Consider the following 23,569-nt stretch of genomic DNA (forward strand, 5'->3'; position numbering starts at 1 on the left):
GGATGTTAAGCATTCACCAGTACACCACTGGTTCCAGTGTCCTGGTTCTACTAACACCATCTCTTTAAGTTGTCCTTCCAATTCTAGGAGTGGAAGTTGGCTTTCTGTGGCTGTTACTGGCTCATTTGTCTGAAATTCTCAACATTTTCCTCCTCTGTGGAATGAATTCCTTGTATTAAATCACCTGTGCTGGGATACCTAGAGTAGTTTCGGTTTTTCTGATGGAATCCTGACTGATAAAGCAGGGCACCTAACTTGAATTTGGGTAGGTAAAGATCCTCAGGAGTTATGACATATACCTGTTTGTTTTAATATTTATTTATTTATTTTAGAGAGCGAGTGAGAGCAGGGGAGGGGCAGACGGAGAAGGAGGCAAGCAGAGTCTCCACTGAGTGGGGAGTCCAGTGCGGGACTCGATCCCAGGACCCGGAGAGATCATGACCTGAGTTGAAATCAAGAGTCAGATGCTTCACCAACCTAGCCACCCAGACGCCCTGTCATATACATAGTTTTTAAATGGATAAAATGGATAGAACTTGGCAATGGCTTGAGAAGATAAGGAAAAGGCATGATCCAGCACTATGTCCAGATTTTTGGCTTGGGAATATAGGTGGATATCGGTGCCATTTGTTAAGAGAGGCAGCAAAAACAGAAGAACATTTTTGGGGATGGGGATGGAAATGCTGAGGGGGAGGTGCTCCTGGTAGACCCAAGGCCAGATGTCCGGTTAGGTTTGACCACATCGGAATGCAGAAGGGATGTCTTCTCCTGAATTCCTCCTCCTCCTTCCCATCCCTCTTTTACCTCACTCAGTAGATTACTTCATCTGTCTTCTGTACCTTCAAAGTACGGTGCCAGGTTCCACCTACATAAGCTCACTTCTCCCCTTTCTTAAACAAACAAACTTCATTTCTTAAAGCCCACTTTCCAACCAGCTTCTGCCGTATCTCTCCTTTCCCCATCATGAGTAATTTTGTTTTCATGGTAGCTGCTTCTACTTCCTTCTCTCCCACTCCTCCTCAATCCACTGAAACCTGGCTTCCACCCCCACTGAAACTGATTCTGAAACTCAGTTTGGCAAACACAATGACCTCCTTACTGCTAATCGGCTCTGAACTGGCCAGAGGTGATAAATTCTGATGAGAGATCAGAACATAACAAGTATCTAGTAAATGGGAGTTGTTATTACTATGGTTAGGCTGAATTAATTTTTTAAAATAGTACTGCTAAATTTGCTCTTTTACCCCAGAAGAGTTATCTTTACAAATGATCACCTTAATGAACATTTCATTTCTTTTTTTTTTTTTAAATTTTTTATTTTTTTCAGCATAACAGTATTCATTATTTTTGCACCACACCCAGTGCTCCATGCAATCTGTGCCCTCTACAATACCCACCACCTGGTGCCCCCAACCTCCCACCCCCCACCCCTTCAAAATTCTCAGATCGTTTTTCAGAGTCCATAGTCTCTCATGGTTCACCTCCCCTTCCAATTTCCCTCAACTCCCTTCTCCTCTCCATCTCCCCTTGTCCTCCATGCTATTTGTTATGCTCCACAAATAAGTGAAACCATATGATAATTGACTCTCTCTGCTTGACTTATTTCACTCAGCATAATCTCTTCCAGTACCCCCATGCTGCTACAAAACTTGGGTATTCATCCTTTCTTTCTTTCTTTTTTTTTTTTTTTTACAGCTTTATAAACATATATTTTTATCCCCAGGGGTACAGGTCTGCGAATCGCCAGGTTTACACACTTCACAACACTCACCATAGCACATACCCTCCCCAATATCCATAACCCCACCCCCTCTCCCAACCCCCTCCCCCCATCAACCCTCAGTTTGTTTTGTGAGATTAAGAGTCACTTATGGTTTGTCTCCCTCCCAATCCCATCTTGTTTCATTTACTCTTCTCCTACCCCCTCAACCCCCCATGTTGCATCTCCTCTCCCTCATATCAGGGAGATCATATGATAGTTGTCTTTCTCCGATTGACTTATTTCGCTAAGCATGATACCCTCTAGTTCCATCCACGTCGTCGCAAATGGCAAGATTTCATTTCTTTTGATGGCTGCATAGTATTCCATTGTGTATATATACCACATCTTCTTTATCCATTCGTCTGTTGATGGACATCTAGGTTCTTTCCATAGTTTGGCTATTGTAGACATTGCTGCTATAAACATTCGGGTGCATGTGCCCCTTCGGATCACTACGTTTGTATCTTTAGGGTAAATACCCAGCAGTGCAATTGCTGGGTCATAGGGTAGTTCTATCTTCAACATTTTGAGGAACCTCCATGCTGTTTTCCAGAGTGGTTGCACCAGCTTGCATTCCCACCAACAGTGTAGGAGGGTTCCCCTTTCTCCGCATCCTCTTTACCATGCTAATGGACATCAGAAGAAAGCAGGAGTGGCAATCCTTATATCAGATCAATTAGATTTTAAGCCAAAGACTATAATAAGAGATGAGGAAGGACACTATATCATACTCAAAGGAACTGTCCAACAAGAAGATCTAACAATTTTAAATATCTATGCCCCTAACGTGGGAGCAGCCAACTATATAAACCAATTAATAACAAAATCAAAGAAACACATTGACAAGAATACAATAATAGTAGGGGATTTTAACACTCCCCTCACTGAAATGGACAGATCATCCAAGCAAAAGATCAACAAGGAAATCAAGGCCTTAAATGACACACTGGACCAGATGGACATCACAGATCTATTCAGAACATTTCATCCCAAAGCAACAGAATACACATTCTTCTCTAGTGCACATGGAACATTCTCCAGAATAGATCACATTCTTGGTCCTAAATCAAGTCTCAACCGGTATCAAAAGATTGGGATCATTCCCTGCATATTTTCAGACCACAATGCTCTAAAGCTAGAACTCAATCACAAGAGGAAATTTGGAAAGAACCCAAATACATGGAGACTAAACAGCATCCTTCTAAAGAATGAATGGGTCAACCAGGAAATTAAAGAAGAATTGAAAAAAATCATGGAAACAAATGATAATGAAAACACAACGGTTCAGAATCTGTGGGACACAACAAAGGCAGTCCTGAGAGGAAAATATATAGCGGTACAAGCCTTTCTCAAGAAACAAGAAAGGTCTCAGGTACACAACCTAACCCTACACCTAAAGGAGCTGGAGAAAGAACAAGAAAGAAACCCTAAACCCAGCAGGAGAAGAGAAATCATAAAGATCAGAGCAGAAATCAATGAAATAGAAACCAAAAAAACAATAGAACAAATCAACGAAACTAGGAGCTGGTTCTTTGAAAGAATTAATAAGATTGATAAACCCCTGGCCAGACTTATCAAAAAGAAAAGAGAAAGGACCCAAATAAATAAAATCATGAATGAAAGAGGAGAGATCACAACGAACACCAAACAAACACAGACAATTATAAGAACATACTATGAGCAACTCTACGCCAACAAATTTGACAATCTGGAAGAAATGGATGCATTCCTAGAGACATATAAACTACCACAACTGAACCAGGAAGAAATAGAAAGCCTGAACAGACCCATAACCAGTAAGGAGATTGAAACAGTCATCAAAAATCTCCAAACAAACAAAAGCCAAGGGCCAGATGGCTTCCCGGGGGAATTCTACCAAACATTTAAAGAAGAACTAATTCCTATTCTCCTGAAACTGTTCCAAAAAATAGAAATAGAAGGAAAACTTCCAAACTCATTTTATGAGGCCAACATCACCTTGATCCCAAAACCAGACAAGGATCCCAACAAAAAAGAGAACTACAGACCAATATCCTTGATGAACACAGATGCAAAAATTCTCGCCAAAATACTAGCCAATAGGCTTCAACAGTACATTAAAAGGATTATTCACCACGACCAAGTGGGATTTATTCCAGAACATTTCATTTCTTAATGACTTTGTATTTCTAATGAATTTGTGTTTCTAATGACAATGGGCAAATTCAATGAGAAAAAAAAAAAATTGTTGGCATCCACTATTTAGAGTCCTATGGAAGGGATAAGAATATACACCCTATAAAAATTGTTTGTCTAAAATTTTCACCTTTCAACTAGATGTTTGTTTCATTACAGTTAGAGCTTCAAACAATGCAGGCTCCCTGAGGGGAACGGTGGGCTAAGGTATTTTCCTCAGAACCTTCTATGTTTTCTTGTAGTACCCACAAACAGCTAAGGATCCTCAGTAAGAAACAGAAATGAAGAATCAGGGTCGTTTACTAAGTGGCATGTCTGATTTACAGTCAGGTAGTTGCAAAGAATTGGTGGAGTATTCACATTTCAATAGCTCACAGCATAAAAGGCATCACTGTGCTGATGAGCACACTTAAATCATATCTTTGCTTCTGTGTAAGAGGGAATATGCTTTCATAGAACAGTGTGACCTAATCTTTCAGTCTCTTTCAAAGGAAGGAACAAACTCTACAAATGAGATATGATACCTGTTTTTTTGGTGTTTTCAGTTTTGCTCTAAAAGAGCAGTTCTTTGCACATAGATGCTTTGAATTGTGAAAGCCAACCTTTGCCATGGATACATCTGCAATCATTTATGCTCAGATTTAATCATGATTCACAAACAATAAACCTCATGCTCTGAAGCAGAAAAACTCAAAATTGATAGTAAAGTGGAGTTCTCTGTAATGTAACAACAGTGGTGGACTGAGAGAACGTGGTCAGGGTTCATTGATGGGTAAACGTGACACAGGGTTTTTAATTAAAAGATTATGATAATTACAATGATCAATCTCACAGAGATCTCAAATGAAACCTTAAAGATGATAAAATCTTATGATAGGCAATTACAAAAATAATTCAATACCAGTTCAATAAAAAATAAGTGAACTATAATTTTAATAGATAGAGAAACAGAAGGAGACCTAATACCAGAGTTCTCTGAAATGCTTACCCATGATTTCTCCTTCATCACATGGAGAAGCTCCAAAGAAAATAAAATGCAGTGCATAATGTGAGCTATCATGATGCACTGAGTGTTGAATAAGAAAATTAGGAAGAAGCATTTTAACTTAACGTGAGGCATATCTATTTTTATAACATTTTCTCTTGTATTGTTCTTTTTTCTTTCCTATTGTGCTTTTTCATATAATTTACCTTAAATGTGCTCAGATTATACTACACTGCAGGATTAAAAACAATAAATGGTCTAGAAAATAAGCATAAGTCAGAAAGATCAACATATAAAAATGCACACTCATATGCACACAGATTATTTTGATGTCTCTTGGAAAATCTCTAAAATGTCCATGCTTTGCTGTCCAATACTGAGTTTCATTTGAATATGTCTCTCTTTTTAGAGTAAGGGAATTATTTTCTGATACGTGGCACTCTTTCTGTAGGTCAAGAACATACATTCTTATCTGGAATGTATGTGATTTAGGCAAAGGACAGAGCCTTACTCAAGTCATTGTATATCAACCAGTTCTTGTAAATACACATGTGTAGAAATGCAGAAAAAGCTGAATAAGCTGACTTAAGAATCTTGGGAACTCTGGAATTGCTGGGCACCACAGGACAAGAGCTGAACATCTTTCTTCTGTTTGATTCTCTTCTGAATAACCTGCAGTTTTCATGGCAAGTCTTGACAACCTCAACCATTTTTCTTTTGCCAGATTTGTCTTCCATTCATTGGCTGATAAAGGAGTCTTTTCTTCCTCCCTTTGCCCCCATCTCCCTCTCTTTCCTTCCTTCCCTCCTCATTTCCTTCCCTGGTTCTATTGCTCAGAGGCTGAAAAATCTTGAGTAAGTTACTTCATTCTTCTGGGCCTGAGCTTTTTTCCTAATGGGAATAATAATAATGGTAATAGATCTTCCTGTGATGATTAAATGAGCTACTGTATCTGTGGTGTCAGAATATTGTGTTACGAGACAAGAACTGAAAAATGTTATTTCTTATTATTATTACTAATCATTTCCCTTCCTTTTCTCCTTCCTTTTATGAAAAGTCTGTAAATGTATTCTCATACAGATATTTATTTATTTATTTATTTATTTTTTTTTAAAGATTTTATTTATTTATTTGACAGAGAGAGATCACAAGTAGACGGAGAGGCAGGCAGAGAGAGAGAGAGAGGGAAGCAGGCTTCTCGCTGAGCAGAGAGCCCGATGTGGGACTCGATCCCAGGACCCCGAGATCATGACCTGAGCCGAAGGCAGTGGCTTAACCCACTGAGCCACCCAGGCGCCCAGATATTTATTTATTTTTAAAAAAGATTTTATTTATTTTTATTTGACAGAGATCACAAGTAGGCAGAGAGGCAGGCAGAGAGAGAGGGGGAAGAAGGCTCCCTGCTGAGCAGAGAGCCCAATGCCGGGCTCGATCTCAGGACCCTGAGATCATGACCTGAGCCAAAGGCAGAGGCTTAAGCCACTGAGCCATCCAGGCACCGCTTATACAGATATTTAATTAATATAGTTACATAAAGACCAAAATGTGAAAATTCTTTTCCCTTGTCTCCTATAGACACTCTCTTTGTCAGATAACGATTTGATATGTATAATTTTAGCTCTTTGTCTAGAAATGTACATGCATGTATCACACACACTCACAAACACATATGTACACACACATGTTCTTTACATAAATAGGGTCATATCATTTGAATTTTTCCAGCAGCATCAATATATCTTCAATATCTCTCCATGTTAAAGCATATAGTTCTACCACATACTTTTAAAAATAATTAATTAATCTAACATTTTTACTCATTACAAGATATAATTCTAGGCATTGGGGATTCAATAATAACCAATAGATAGGACAAATTCCTTGTCCATAGATGATCTGGTTCTTGTGAAGGAGATAGATAATTAAAAATATGTGTCTTGAAATTTAATGTGAAGAGCTGGTAAATCCTATGAAGAAAAATGAGGAGCATTAAGATATAGAGGGGTTAAGGCTAGAATGGTCAGGAAAAAATTCTGAGATGATGTTTAAGCAGAGATCCTAGAGAGAATGAATCAGCCAAGAGAATGTCTGGAGAAGGAATAATACAACTAAAGGAACAAGCGAGTGCAAATTTCCATGACCTTTGAAGCAGGGTAAGTGGGGTGGGGAGTGGGAGGAGATGGGCAGAGACCAGATTATATAGGACTGTGGGTCATGGTACAGATGTTGGATTCGATTTTACTAGCTTTATCAAGTCTCTGCCTCACTTTCAACAGTATGGACACAATATAGTTTACTTAACCCTTTCCCAGTGGTAAAATACTTAAATGTTTCTCTAAAGAACATTTCAAAGACCATCCCTGCCTCATGTTTTGCACGTGGGGATATTTCCCCTAGTTGTATTCCTGGAACACAACCATCACATCAAAAGGCAAGCACAGTGGATGGCTTAGTCAGTTAAGTGTCTGTCTTAGGCTCAGGTCATGATTCCAGGGTCCTGGGATCAAGCCCCACGATCAAGTCCCTGCTCAACAGGGAGTCTGCTTCTCCCTCTACCCCTCCCCTCTGCTCGTGATCTCTCTCTCTCTCTCTCATGCTCTATCTCAAATAAATAAAAGCTTTAAAAAAAAAAAGACAAGCACAGTGTTAATGGGGTTGATAGATGCTGTCAAAGTGCCACCCAAAAAGGTCCTCATTTATATTCCCACCTGTGATATATGGAAGTGACCATTTTTCTTTAGTCTTTTCAATATGGGACATTGTCACTTTCTTTTTAAAAAGAATCCAATGGGTAAAAAAAAAAAAATCATGTTTCTGTTTTGTTTTAGCTTGCAGTTTCATGATTATTAATAAAGCTGACAACCATTTCATAGGTTTATAACCATTTTGATTTTTTTTCTCTTGTGAATAGCCTATTGATCAAATTTTCATTCCAGCTCATGTCTGCAGCCACGCTTTGGACTGGTTGTTTTAGGTCAAGTGTCCATCCTTAGTACAATCAGCTGTGTCTGGAGGATTAAAGTTGTATATTACAAAACATAGCTTGCTAAGACTGCTCCTTAGCATGGGCTATAAGTAGCGCATGATTACCTATAAACTATATGGGCAAAGCAGTTACTCTGATTAATGCCCAGTGCAATTTGATGGTGAGTGAAATTAGGAATGCAACACAGTATTTCTTGAGCATACACTAATATCACATTCTTCTAAGGGCAAGTTACACGAGATTGTGTCACTGTCCTCAAGATACTTGTAATCTTATAAGGGGACATGACAAGTCCGAAACTAATTATCATTCAGAGCAAAACATAAAGTTTCCAAGAATGACATAAACCAAATGATAAAGTCATTCTGAGCAAAAGACAAATCACAGTCAATTGGGAACTTGGCTAAAACATAGTGTCCTAGATTTTGAACAAATGTAACATATTGAGGCTATATTATTTTTGTAAAAATAATTTTATACTAATACACTATCTACAAAAGTACAAAGGCAGAAGTAGAAATCAGCTATAGCTATGTCCCTGAGAGAAAAGGGCATTTTCTTAGCAAATGACTTGTAATATTTTTGAAGAAATCCCACCAGACATTTGTATATGTGTATGTGTATGTGTGTATACATAAATAGTTTTGCATAAATGGGGGCTTTATATGGGCAAGGACCTTGTCAGTGTTTGGTTCATTGACTAATGCAGGCACTCAAGTTTTGAATGAATGAGTGAATGAATGAATGTTCTGTAGCTTATTCTTTCTATGCTAGTAAAGATCTGTCTAGCTAGTCATGTTTATAGTTGCATAGTATTTCATTGCTTGCATAATTTCCTTAACCATGCCCCTATGGATAAACCTTCAAGTTTATTTTCAGCTCTCCTTTAGTTTAAACAACACTGATAAGAATGATCTTGGGCTAAATCTATTTCATGCTCATGTGATTATGTCCTTAGAGCAAATTTTTAGAAAAGAGTTTTCTGTCTAAAGAATAAAGCCTATTTTAGAGGATCATGATGCTATAGCCAAACCACCCTCCTGCATAGAAATGTGAATGTTTCCACACACTGGCCAAAACCAGGTTTTGATTTTTTGATGTAGGCAAAAGTGAGAAGTCCTAGGTATCTAGTGTGTGTTGGGCTGGGGGAGAGAACCTAGAGTGAGTGTGTTTTAACAGACATCACTTAAGATTAGCTTTATTTGGTCTGGTTTAGAGAACCAGAACTCTTTAATTAATTTCTTTTATATGTCTGTTACATAAATGTTGTATTTATTTTCCTACTTTCTTCTCTTGGCCAGTTCAATATTCTTCAAACAAGACTCAGAAGTAGACATTGAGGTCAATAGTGTATCTTCTTTTGTTATATAATGAGCAGGGATTAGAATCTGAATTCTCATCTCTTTCTCTATGGTTAAAACCATGAGGCTATGCTGAGTCATAAAGCTTCTTAGTAAGGTGAGCCATTTACCACAGTGTAACTGTAATCTGGAGTCCATTTCCAGTTCTTTCAGAAGAATCTTCTGTGGATGGTTGTGCCACCAACTAAGTGATCATCTCTCAGCAACAAATCACCCTTGCATAATTACCTGGGGATGCCGAAGCAGGGATTTTAGCAAAACTTCCTCTGTTGGCTAGCTGCCTCCTGGTTAGATTCTGCCAGCGGGAGGCAAAAAGGGAGACAGGAAGGCTGGAGGAGAAAGGGACTTTCCCCTGTCTGTTGCCTCCCTGCTGATTTCCTGTGAGCATTACCTTAGCAATGCTCCTACAATGTAGGCAGCAACAGTTCTCCCTTAGGTAGCAGTGGCGGAGTTCAGTTAGCAGCTTTTCAATACTTGTGGAACACGCCTCCTTGGCTGACCTTATAGTTCCCAGAATTAGCTGACAGTGTCCTGTCCTCTGAGGTGTTGGTTCCAGCCCCATGGGTTCCCCTCCAAGCTCAGGGAGGCTAGAACTGGACCGCTACTCTCTCCTCAAAGGCCTGAGTGTAGGCCGTGCAGGATCCTTCTTCTAAGTTAGTACATTTCAATAATTCCAACCATTTCCCTTTGTTCTTTCAACCACAAGGATAGTATCTGCTTCCTGCCATTGCTGCCTCTGAAGTACATTAACGTTCTCTTTTTGTTTTTTGATTAAGTTCACAACTTTATATCTAGTGGACAGTGCTTGTGAAATTTTCTCTGTTGTCTCACTGGTATGTCCCCTATCCCTTTATGGACTCTGATGGAGACAATGGTCACCAGAGAATGGAGGTCTTGTGCTAAGTATTTGATGAAACCAATTTTATAGTTGAAGAACAAATATTATTCATTTGCAGTCACATAACATCTATTGTAGCTCCCTAGAAGAGTTTCACGAGGCAGAAGAGGGTGAAGCAAACCAGGAGATGAAGCCAATCCTTAAAAAGTGTGGTTCATAAAATGTGCCCATACAACATTGCTTTCACCACAGAGAAACACCAGATACCTCTTCACATTTTGCCCTCCAGTGTCATAAAGTCACATCTCCACAGCAGTAGCAAGATGGTTTTTCATGATGGAATCTGGCTAATAATGTGTTGTTTACAGAACTGGAGTGTTTCAGTGATCTGAGGTTATTCTGGAAGTTGCAATTCCCTGCAGAGAATAACTGTAGAAACTTCTATTTGGGGGGATTCAGGGAAATGTCGTGGAGATGCACCTTCCAAATGGCCATACATGTAAGTTATGGTTGAGAGCAAGGTTCCAGGATTTGCAGCATTGAGATAAAAATCCCTGTATGCAGGGACTGTGGTCCTAACAGATTCTTCCTTTTTGATCCTCATTATCTGTAAAATTTTATGGTTTTACAATTTCAAGTTATCCATTAAAGCTCATCTACATTAAACAAGCTTTAGGAAACAAGATGATAGTTTTTCTGAAAATCAAGTGATTGGAAACTTTTTTTTTTAAACTGTGTTCTAGTGAAACAAGATAGTTGACCAATTTATAGATAGAATCTCTTTTGTGCAATTAGCCCAAGGCCCTATCTACTCCACCGTAACCATCTAAAAGCAAACATTACTAGATTTTTTAAGTTATTGGTCATTTTGAGTATAACTTCATATAGTTTGGGGGAAAAAAAGCTCACAAAAATATTTCAACTCTATATTTTTCTGTCTGATGAAAGTAGATAAAATGTAGCATCAAGTACAATATGGCAAGTGAAATATGGCTCCAGGAACCTTTTTGGCATGTTTAGATTTTCCACTGAAGCTGCACTTGAGGATTTTATGTAGATAACCATATGAGTTGCAAACAATTACAGGTGTGCTTTGTTTCTACTCATCTGTTCTATTTACTTGTTCAGATCTAGTACCTCTAATACAACGGGCTAGTGAAATGGTGAGAGCAAGCACACTAATCTCATACGTAACATCATGGGGGACCTTTCTGAAGTTTCACCACTGCATATGTGGTTTTCTCTAGTTTTTGAAAAATAGCCTGTGTACCCATGTATCTATCAAAATTTAGCCCAGGAATCAGAAATCACTGTAGATGTTACAAGGAGGAAGAAACTTCATAAGCACTTGACATATCATCTGGAGAGCTGGAGAACAGGGATCTGGGGAGGCTGCTGCACAAATTTTGTTTCAAGTTCACCCACCACAGGTGTCATCAGGGGTCAGTCAATTTCCAGCTAGTGCTGCAAACTTGTCGCTATTACTGCAGCTGTTTCATGCCCCAAATCTGGTACCAAAAAGGGAGAATAATGAGTAATGAATTAATAAATCCGGTTGGTTCTTGCTCATCAACCACCTCTGCCAAAGGAATATGGTCTTTGCTTTTGTATCAGTCAAAGTCTAGCAAAAAGCACAGCAGTTATCTGAACAGATATAATTTAATATGAATATAAATATTGTAAAGCTAAATATCAAATTGTTGACAATGTAACTCAAAAGGAAAAACAAACATTGAAAACATAAACTATAGAAAGAGTAATTGCAGAAAGCAGTGATCATTCCTGGTCTAGATGAACAAAGAAGAGGTTGGAATTATTAACATTTAAAAGCTTTAAGGAAGAGATCTGTGGAAGTGAAACTCAGACATCTGAAGAGACGGACCTAGCTGGGTGGTGCCTGGTTTCTCTGCAGAGGATGTAATGAAGCTATTTCTGCATGTTTGGGGAATAAATTCCAAGCCAGATTCAGCTGTAGCTGAGGACAGGAATTAGCTCAGTGGGGAGTAGAAATGGTACCAGTGTGCCCGTCTAGGAAGGAGTTAATATAGCAGATCTGATGTTGCTCTTTGAAGAACCTGCTTGTGAGGCTGGCACTTGGAAACCTGACTTTGGAATTTTCCCTGTTACTCAATCTTAAGACTGATTTGCATGCCTTGAGCACTAAACCCTGCTCTACCTGCTTACCTAAATTGTTTGTGCCAACAATGTGATTCATAGTAAATACCTGCTTTTCTTTTGGCATTCTGGAACTTGGAAATCATGGCTGGTTGTGTAGGGAGAAAGTGCCGATGTGACCAGCTCTTAACGAAATCCCTGGACTCAGAGTGACATCACCATCATGGTGGCAGAAAACATTCCTTGTTTTTGTTCCCCAATGCAACAACAAAAATTCAGCATCCATCCATAATCAAAGTGCCTTGGTGGGATCTGTGGAATCCAGCTCCATATGCCAAGGGACATGGTGGGCAGGAGTCATGCCCAGCTGTGCATTGGGGAATAGGCAGACAGACATTGATCGTAGTTGTGGACCCTGTAGTGATTTATGAACAAGCTCATGCCCTTCAAGTATGGTCCAGGAACCCCTAGAGAACACTGTTTTAGACAATCACCCATGGACAAGAGGGCCTTTGCGGAAGGTCAGGTTTCCAGAGGAGAAGTTCCAGCACATTGTTGGAGGGGGAAAAAAAAAAAAAAAATATATATATATATATATAAAATATATATATATATAAATATATATATATAAATATTTATATATATATATTTATATATATATACACACACACACACATATACATACATATATATGTATATATACTTAGATTCATAGGAGTGGGTTAAGAGGAATAGTTCTTTACGCACATCTCCCATCCTCCAGGGTGAGGCATCTCAGGGAGCATGATTTGTCCCACAGTGGAAAGGAAGAACATGTGAGAGATCTTTCAGCTTCCCCAGCTGTGCTTTGAATTTTGCCAAAGGGGTTGATTTCTGTCTTGCCTCATCTAGATTACTGAATCATGAACTACATGACTGGGGAAGGGGTGGTGGAAAAAATGCTGGGTGAGCAGTGGATAGGACTCTTGGAGGGCATAAAAGGATACAGATCCTACTAATTACATCATGAGTGCATCAGGAAGGCCACTCATGAGCCACAGAGAACACCTCACCCATGGATCCCCCGAAATTGGTAACTTGGAAAAATATGAAGATATATAACACACCTGTAATGGTAAGTATAGAGCCAAATTCAGAATATTCTAATACTGTAGTATGGTGGAATGTTAAACACTTAACTCTAGTATAAAGGTTAAAGAGCAAGAGGATTAAAAATAACTATAGCTACAATAATTTATTAATGAATACACAATACAAGAAGAGGTAAATTGTGACATTGAAAACATAAAAGGGGAGAGTAAAAGTGTAAAGTTTTTGTATGTGACCGAATTTAAGATGTTACCAGCATAAAATAGACTGCTATATGTATAAGGTGTTTTATATAAGCCTCATGGAAACCACAAAGCGAAAAACCAATGATAGATTTACAAAAGATAAAGGGGAAGGAATCAAAGTGTACAACTGCAGAAAATCCACAAAGGAAAGCAGCAAGAGAGGAAGAAAGGAGCAGGAAACTATAAAATATCCAGAAAACCATTAATAAGATGTCATTAGTAAGTTCTTACCTATCAATAATTTTCTAAATATAAATGGATTAAATGATTGAGTCAAAGACAGAGTGGCTGGTTGCACTTAAAAAAAAAAAAAAAGAAAGAAAAAGAAAGACCTGACCATATGCTGCCTACAAGAGAGTCACTTAAGCTGTAAGGACACACATAAACTCAAAGTGAAGAATGGCAAAAGGATAGCCCATGCAAGTGGAAACCCAAGGAGAGCTGGGGCAGCTCTACTCCTATTAGACAAAATACACTCTAAGCCAAAAATGGAAACAAGTGACAAAGAGGGTCATCATAAAGGGGTCAATTTATTAAGAGGATAATCATAAATTTATAAGAACATTGAAGTACGTACATATATTCAACAAATGCCAATAGTTAAGAAGGGAAAAATATACAACAATACAATAATAGTGAGGACTTCGATACCCCACTTTCAACAACGGGCAGATCATTCAGACAAGGAAAACAAGTAGATGTTACACATGGACCACATGTTAGACTCAATGGACCTCACAGGCATACACAAAACATTCCGTTCAGCAGCAGCAGAATACACGTTCTTCTCAAATGCATACAGAACATTCTTCAGGATAGATCATGTCCTGAGGTACTATTCATCTTTCTTTAATCTTTTTTCTTTCTATTCTTCAAAGTGGGTAATGTGTACCGATTTATTTTCAGGTTCACTAGTTCTTTCTTCTGCCATGTCCAATTTTTCTATCAAGCTTGTCCAGGGAAGTTTTTATTTTAATAACTTTAATTTTCTAGAATTTCTGCTTAGATTATCTGTTTATTCATTGATATTTTCCTTCAATTCTTTAACCATATTCATTATTCTTGGACATATTTATAATTGCTACCTTGAAATCTTTGGCTCTTAATCCAGTATCTAACACCACTCAGAGTCTGTTTTATTAACTACTTTTCCTGAGTATAAATTCATATATTCCTGTTTTTTTGTATACAGATTAATTATGGGTTAAAATGTGCATATTATAGATAATACATTGTAACAACTCTAGATTCAACCTATGCTTTTTATTTACGGTGTTTAGTTGCCTGGAATCAATCTACAAATTTGTCCCACTGCCCAATCCCTGAGACATACAGCTGCTTTCCTATCTACCCTGTTCTTACATCTTCCCACTGCTGCTTTTTCAGCCTATCCCATTGTTCCTTAGAGAGTAGAATCACCTCTCTGTTGTCTTCTTATTTCTAGGGATTTTCCTAATTTTCACCTGTTTGGCCAGGTGTGTCTTCACTTAATTTTGACACTCAAGACTTTTTGCCACGCAGGCCACCCATGGTTGGATGACACATTCAGCAAAGGAAAGCATCAGACTCACAAATCTGGCTCCACACTGTCTTATCTTCAGAGATCTCTCTCTCTCTCTCTCTCTGTTTCTGCTGGCTTTGCCACAGACATTCCTCCATTTTCAAACACATCAATTGTGTTGCCCAAGATTTGGCTGTTCGTGCTCTGAATTGGGTACTCCTCCTTCCTACGTGTTCACATCACTCCCTTCCTGTACTTGCTTCTCTAATGAAGCACCATGGGGTTTTATACCTGAAAGGTATCTTAGAAAGAGTATAATCACCTCATTTTATGTGAGAAGCACCAGAAGCCCCAAAAGGTGAGATGAGTACCCAGGGTCACAGAGCCAGTTAGTGGCTTGGTTTCCTGATTTAGTCATGATGACCCCTGTGATTCTGGCACTGGAAGCACTCACTGTATGGTTCTAATGCAGTTGGATAGTGCCAAAGAAATGAACGCTATCATTCCAGATTTTTTTATATATATATATATATATATATATATATATATATATATATATTCTCTCAAATATATATATATACACACTTTATATATATAACTTTATCTCTCAAATATACATATTTGAGAGATATAGTGTACATAGTAAAGTGAATGGTGAACATTTACAAAAGCAACTTAGCTTTTAGTTAAAATAATATAATACTCACTAAATGTAGGGACAGGAGAGTTTTAGGGTGACAAGCTCAGGGAAAACTGTTGTGCATTCATTGGCCTCCAAACCCTAGCGAAGGAGAAGACTTTAATGCATCAGAATACCATGTAGCACTACTGTATTTCTTCAGACTGTGAATGCTCAGTTCCAGTAAATGCATCACTCCTATGGCACTGGTAAGTGTCAGAAGGGTTTTGAAATTTTGGCGAGTTAAATTTTTTTAAGTGCTTGGCTTTCTATGGCTCTCTCTCTTATGAATCCTCAACAAATCTCTTATGATAGAACATTGGATCACATTTCCAGGTATAGGAGATATAAAAGCTCATTTTTAGGAAACTTTTTGTTTCCTCTTCATCCTTGCATCTTTGGACCTATTAATAGGAAAGGTGTAATTTGTTTCTAGAAGATTCTAACCTATTATGAAAGCTCTAACTTATATATGAAGAACAGAAATTTGTTCTACTTATTTGTTCCATGTAGCCTACTTTTCATGCTGAAATGACATAGGCATAGAATTAAACTGTTACTAAAAAAATCTGAATTGATGAAGAAGAGAATAAGTAAAACAATAGACTATGTAATTTTATGTAAATATTTAATATTTGTTAATTTGAAACATATAATTTTATTTAAGGTTAAATTTACATTCAATGCCAGTTGCTACTTTTACAGATATGATCCATTTCGTTTTTGCTTAAAGCCTTCATGTGTCTTATAACATGAACAAGTTTGAAGTAATTACCATATTATAAAAACAATGCTTTTCAAACTCTGGGAGCAATTAAATTTGCATTATTGAATCAAGTAGTTTATTTGAATAAGAATCTTCATAGATTAAGAATTTAATTTTCCAACACTTTTGCAAAATTCCTCAGATAGATGGCAAACAGGCAGCATTGTTTCCTTTATCAAGTGGTCCAAAAAAAATCTTTTGACTCAGAGAAATGAAATTAGCCTACCATCTTCTCCATCCAGAAAGAAGGGAAGCATTTTAAAGCTAGAAGTAGTAATGTTTGGGGTCTGAGAGGCTAACTGAACCAAAAGCCTCCTTTGAAGCATCATTTCAGACAGGCAGAGAATTTGTGGAGGTCTTTACATAGTGGGTCTTCAAATGGCCACAAATTTATTTAGGTAAACACTTACTGAGGTTAGTATTTATTGTCCGGGAAGTAAACTGACTACAAGATAGTCCCATGGTTCTGAAGTAGGAAAGCTTTCCTGTATTCTGGTCCAGAGATAGGAAAGAGGAGTTTTTTGATAACAGTTATACTCAGGTGTTACTTGTTAGGATCAAACAAACAAACAAACAAACAAAAAAACCCGAATATTATGCTCAAAAGTAATTTAGGTGAAACTTTATTTTGTTTTTGACAGCTAATAGTTATAATGAAAACAAGATCAGGGAAAAGGAAATATTTTAGTCAGATCTAAGAACCCACATTCGATGCAGTTTTCCCCAAAGGAGTCATAATTGATACGCTTATTGGCTTAGCTGTGGCCACCATGGGTTTGGGAATACGTTTCCTGAATATCCACAATTTAAAGTAGATCTTACTTCCTCAAAGTGCAGAAAGCTAGTTATATCAGGCAATTCAAGAAGATAGAAAAGGGCTCATCAAGGTACTAAATACAGTATCTTATATGCTAGCCTGCCTGACATTTTTACTATGACAGTGGATTTGTATTTTTAACCATCTTCCCTCTATAACTTAGAGGGAATAATATGTAGATATATGCAAATATGAATGTGGGAAGTAGATTAGTTTATAATACTGACTGAGAAACTGAAGATTTGAGACACAAAGTAGGTACAATTTGATGAAGAATGAAATGAGCCAAGGAAAACCAGGTCTAGATGACACATGTGGCCTGGGTGGTAAGTATTCCTGGAAGAGAGAGGAGAAAGGGAAGACACTAAAGATGAACGGCCTTGAGTATATAGAAGGGGATATCTGGATATAGGTAGTCATTTTAAAAAGGCACGTTGATACGACTCAGTGAAAGTTAAGAAGCTGACAGAAACATATGTGTGTGTGTGTTTGTACATATATTTTTTATTACATACATGTACCCTTACATAAGTAAAAATAAATAACATGTACTCTATCATCTAAATAATAACAAATCATACCTATGTACTTATATATGATGTATTACATATATATGTTATTTATTTTTTTATTTTTAAAGATGTATTTATTTATTTTAGACGGGGGGGGGGACAGAAGGAAAGGGAGAGAAAGAAGCTCAAGAGGAGTCCCCACTGAGCCTGGAGCCCAATGTGGGGCCCCATCTCACGACCCTGAGATCATGACCTGAGCCAAAATCAAGAGAAGCTACTGAGCCACCCAGGCACCCCTATTTTCTATTTTGGGTGACTAAAAATGTCACTTGGAAATAAAGAACATGTACAGAAATGGATTGAGAACACAATGGTTGGAAAGGGAGGGGCTAGAAACACAGCAAACTACACACCACGTATCTCAGAGGACCAGACTTCCACACACACAGGCTTTAATATACCAGGTAACCTATTTGTCCACAATATTAAAAAGCCTAGAATTCACTACAGGGATGTACACATATAATATACATATCAGATATACAGATTGATAAATATAAAAATGATATATATTATCTTTTTAAAATTCTTACCCACTCCATGCTATAGATATGTTGATTTCATTCTTTTTGTGCAAATTTACATTTTATTTTGATAGTATTATGTATTTTATTATATATATATTTGGAATCATATAGATAAGTTATATCTGTAGGAGTAAATACTTGTTATTTGAATATTTAACAACTCTTCTCCTCCTTGCAAGTCCAACTGATAAATTTCTATATTTCTAAACCCACAGACTTTTGTGGTGGGTCTTTTCTCTTACCTTAATTACACGGGTATTTTTTTAGTTGGCATTCAAGTAACGTACTTCATTTAGAGACCAATAGTTTGAGATGCTGATATGCAAGAGCGGTACCAGTAACAAGTGCTACCACAAGTTTTTAAAATGGCCTCTATGCGTCATATAGCTAGTCCCAAATGGAGACCAAGAAAGCAAGGTCATTTTTAATCTCTATGTACATCTCGCTTTCCTGGCTTAACACTAATCATTCACTGTGTCCTGCTTATTGGAAGGGAGAAGATGAAGGATATAGAAGAATTCACTTTGAAAACATGTACTCAATGTTGCATATCCAAAAGCTCCCAGGGGATTAAACAATCAGAAAGCCTTACATCATTTGCATTTTAATGGATAAAAATAAGAGTTGAAACATTTCTTTACACTTAAACACCATGAAAAAGCTTGTGTAGTACATAGGACTGAAGTGGTGGGGAGCAGGGGGAGGAAGGAACAGGGACTCAATGAAATTTCAGGAAAATTCATTTCTTTTACAGAATTGGAGCTGGGCTGATTAAGTCAAAGTACCTGACTCTGTTAGAGACACATTTTCCTAATGAAAAGTACTGTAACTTCAGACCTTTCACATTTTCCACGAATAGATGTCATTACTCATTATCACATTTATCATTACTTGTAAAACAATGAGGTGGCAGCAGGGGAAAAAGGACAAAAATAGAATTGAAAAAAATTCAGTACTGGCTTAGGGAATTGAAATGAAGGCTTTTTTGCAAAAGCGAAAACAACCTCCATGATTACTCCATCGTACTTTTGGAAAAGTGACATAATGTAGTGGGCTGCCTTTAAGAAAAGAAGAGTGACTACGGTTTCTCTTCACTCTCCTCTAAATCTGAATTCGAAATGATAAAGAGCTCGACTGTTATAATTCTGAAATAGATAACGAGTTGTTTAAGTGATAATTACTGAATCTCCTTATTTTTAGAAACCCATTAACAGGTATCTCTTCAGTTGCAGAGAGAAACCTTTATAAATATTGAATTGTGCTATCACATGTTCAAATTTCTTTCAAATTATAGAATCTGACTAATTTCACAAGAACTCTTTGGTAGTAATTGGGTTTAAGACTTAATCAACTAAAGACATCATTTATTAATTCCAATTTGAAAAGCCGGGGGGGAAAAAAAGTATCACCTTATTATCTTTAGTCAAACTTCTTCAAATGTTCATATGGGTTAGACGCTGAAAACGAAAGGTGCCCCTGAGCCTTGTGGGTTTCTCCAATTCAAAGAATGGGATTTATCAATGGGAAGTGGTAGCAAGTCTCACAGTAAAATCTCACCACCTAACTAGAGAATAAAAAGGGTTTGACTAGTTTTGAAACAAAGGCAGAATGACCATTTGTTGAATATTTAGTCTAGGAAGTAGGTAGAGGGAAGTAAACACTAGATTTCTGTCAAGTTCAAGCAGTGCCACATTCCCAGTAAACAACTGTTGATTGGGTTCTTCAGATACCAAGCTGTGGCGAAATGATGAAGAGGCTCTTAAATGTACCATCTTGAGTGATGAAGAAGAAAGAGAAGGAGGCCTTACAGATGGTTAAGTCTCACAGTAGGCTGGGTGCTAGAAGTTCTAGCAAGACCCCATTCAGAAGACTTATAGATTTTTAGATGTGATTCTTGTATATTTCTTGCCATTAGCTGCTCAAGATTATGAATTGTACTTGAAACCTTATAGGAGTGGAGGTTGAATTGTACTCATGAACAGAAAACACATTATAAATCGGTAGATCCATTTTCCGCTTAGGAAATTGGATACCCTTGACTCAAGGAGTTCATATGTATAAAATAGACAAATAAACATTGTGCAAATATTGTGGAAATGGTATTTCTGACTGCCATTGACAGATTTATTATTAGAAATAACCGTATTTGCAAGGTGGGATATTTCTTATACCATGAAAACGGATTTCAGAAAGGAGTTCTGACTTTCTGAGGTCTTTGATGTCTGCATTCTCTTTTCTAGCTACTCTAATTTATCTGTTGTTAACTAATTTTCAATAAAAATATGATAAATGAAATTTTCGATTTCTATTTTCCAATTACTCAGAAGGATGAATGGAAGTAGGAAATTAAAATTTTTAGCAAGCTTTGTTATTAGAAAAAGGCCATGATTAAATTCTTTTGTGGTGATCTTGAGAATTATTTGAGTTAAAGCTACATAAATTAGGGACAGTTGTGTTTTTTTTGTACTCGTGCTATCCACATAATCAAATTAGAAGACCTTGTGCCACAATGTTGGGGTTACTAGAAGGCAGGTAATAATGAAGATCACCTTTCCCTTCCCAGTTCTCTACCACAAAGTCAGGTGACAATCAAAAATTGTCAGGACTATTTATTGCTAATCACAACTCCAGCTCTAGGAAACTTTAACCATTGAGACTAGGGATTTCATACATTATGAAAAAGTATTATTTACTATAGTGGCATTGTCTTTCATATCCCTTTCCCCACAAAATATGGAAGTGTTGGCCCAGAAGCAAAAATTGCCTTACTCAATCTAAAGCCATTTCTGCATGTCAATAAAAAGAAACTTGTATCTGTATTTTTTAAAAAGATTTTATTTATTTATTTGACAGAGAGAGAGAGATCACAAGTAGGCAGAGAGCCAGGCAGAGAGAGGAGGAAGCAGGCTTCCCTGCTGAGCAGAGAGCCCGATGTGGGGCTCAATCCCAGGATTCTGAGATCATGACCTGAACAGAAGGCAGAGGCTTTAACCCACTGAGCCACCCAGGCGCCCCATGTATCTGCATTCTTTACCAAGAAAACTGAACAGGAGAAAATACCATTCCTGCTTATGGACTATTTTTTTAGGGAAAAGCACTATAAAAAATAAACTTCAATAATTTCGCTGTCCATCAAAATGAACCCAAAACTACTTAAAGAAGGATTTCAAAAGATAGTGGGACCTGCTTCTGTTTGGATGGTTTATTATTTTCTCTCAAATCCTGCCACAGTTCCTGGCAGAGCACAGGGACTTACTTCACCATCCATTCATCTAACAACTATTGGCTGAGTGTCTTCTAAGCGCCACGACCTCTGGAAAGTTAGTGAAATACACTATTATGTAAGAAGAGTCAAGCTTTATTCCTTCAGGGAGCTTATAGTTTAATGGAGGAGACAGATGAGTATAATAGCCATACCAAGAAATTGATACGAAATTATATTTCTGTGTAAAATTATAATATACTAGGGCACCTGGTTGGCTTAGTCCTTAAGCATCTGTCTTTGGCTCAGGTCATGATCCTAGGGTCCTGGGATCAAGTCCCACATCAGGCTCCCTGCTCAGTGGGAATCCTGCTTCTCCCGCTCCCTCTCCCCCTGCTTGTGCTCCCTCTCACACTGTGTCTCTTTCTGTCAAATAATAAATAAAATCTTTAAAAAATTATAATGTATTAAATACAATAGATGGGATGGTTGATAATGTTTATCATGTTAATAGATAGCATAACATAGAGAAGTTTGACCTAGTCAGAGGATGTTGGAGAGGCTTTTTGGAGGAAGCAGGTGAAAATGGAAGAATGGGGTCCCTTAGTTATGGTTACATCCTCATGAAACTGGTGCAGATTGAAGAAGAAGCTTAATTATAGGAGAAAGGAGACGACAATTGTATTAAGATAAGATGTACAAAAACCAGACTGGTAACTATTTGGATACTTTGAATTTGAGTTGTCTGGAATACTCACGTGGAGGAACTGGAGAGGTAGGTCACTTGCTCAGCTACCTTGCATAGCTCTAGCCTGCTCCACGGCAGAAACTAATTTAGAGAATCTTTAGCACAAGAGTTATAGTTAAAAGACTTCGGAATTAAAATCTCAGGAACAATGGATGTTATGATAAGCTGAATAATGTCCCCTCTCCAAATATATCTACATCCTAAAGAGCAAACACCACTGAAACACGCTGAGAAACACACACGCTGAGAAACACAGGTGGCCATTAGAAACCGGAAAAAGAAAGGGAACAGATTCTTCCTTCAGAAAGTCTGGAAGAAACCATCGTTGCTAACACATTGACTTTGGCCCAATGAAATGGGCTTTGGACTTATGACCTCCATAACTATTAAAACAGTAAATTTAGGTTTTAAGTTTGTAATCATTTTGTTAGAGCAGCAAAAGCAAACTGGATACACATGGTGAGGGAAGAGGACAGAGTGGAAAAACTAGGGAAGGCTCACCTCTAGGAATAATGGTGGAAAAATGTTCTAGTACAGAAGACACCAAAGAGCAAAACCAAGAAAAGGTGGACTCACAGAAACCAAGACAGAGAATGTTTCTGGGAGAATAGAGTTGGTAATTAGGATCATGGTTCATAGGGTCTCTACTGCATAGGGAAGGAAGTTGGAGCCAGGAGATTATAGGTTAGAGAAAAGGCAGAGGCTGGAAATGGAAAACTATGAATAGTGGGAACCCAGACGGATAGGGTTGTGATCTGAATAGAATATTGGAATTTAAGATTGTGGAGGTGGGTGCTGATTCAGCATAGAAATGAAGAGAGGACTGGAGATGAGCTGATCTGCAGGTGCGCTGACCTCCTTCAGAATAGTGGTGGGTTTTAGAGCTGAAAGAAAGATTTGTCTTTAAGTGCTCAGTTTACCGAATTTGTGTTGATAATGAGTCATTTTACAGAGTGCAGCCACTGCAAGGAATTTTTTTCCACTTTTAAGTAATGTACTTATTTTCTTTTAAAATGGAATCTTATCTTTTCATCTTGCTTCCAAAGGAATGGCTGGGCTCAGATACTTAATTTCCCTTGAAAATTAAAGTCCCTAACACTACCCTGTATTTCCTTCCTTCTGTTCCTCCAAGCTAGAGTCCAAATGCTGAGTATTTCATGTTCTGGTCAATATTCTATAGCCAGAGGGTTGGGAGGAGGGG

This window comes from Lutra lutra, chromosome 1 (assembly GCF_902655055.1).
Source record: "Lutra lutra chromosome 1, mLutLut1.2, whole genome shotgun sequence".
NCBI lineage: Eukaryota > Metazoa > Chordata > Mammalia > Carnivora > Mustelidae > Lutra > Lutra lutra.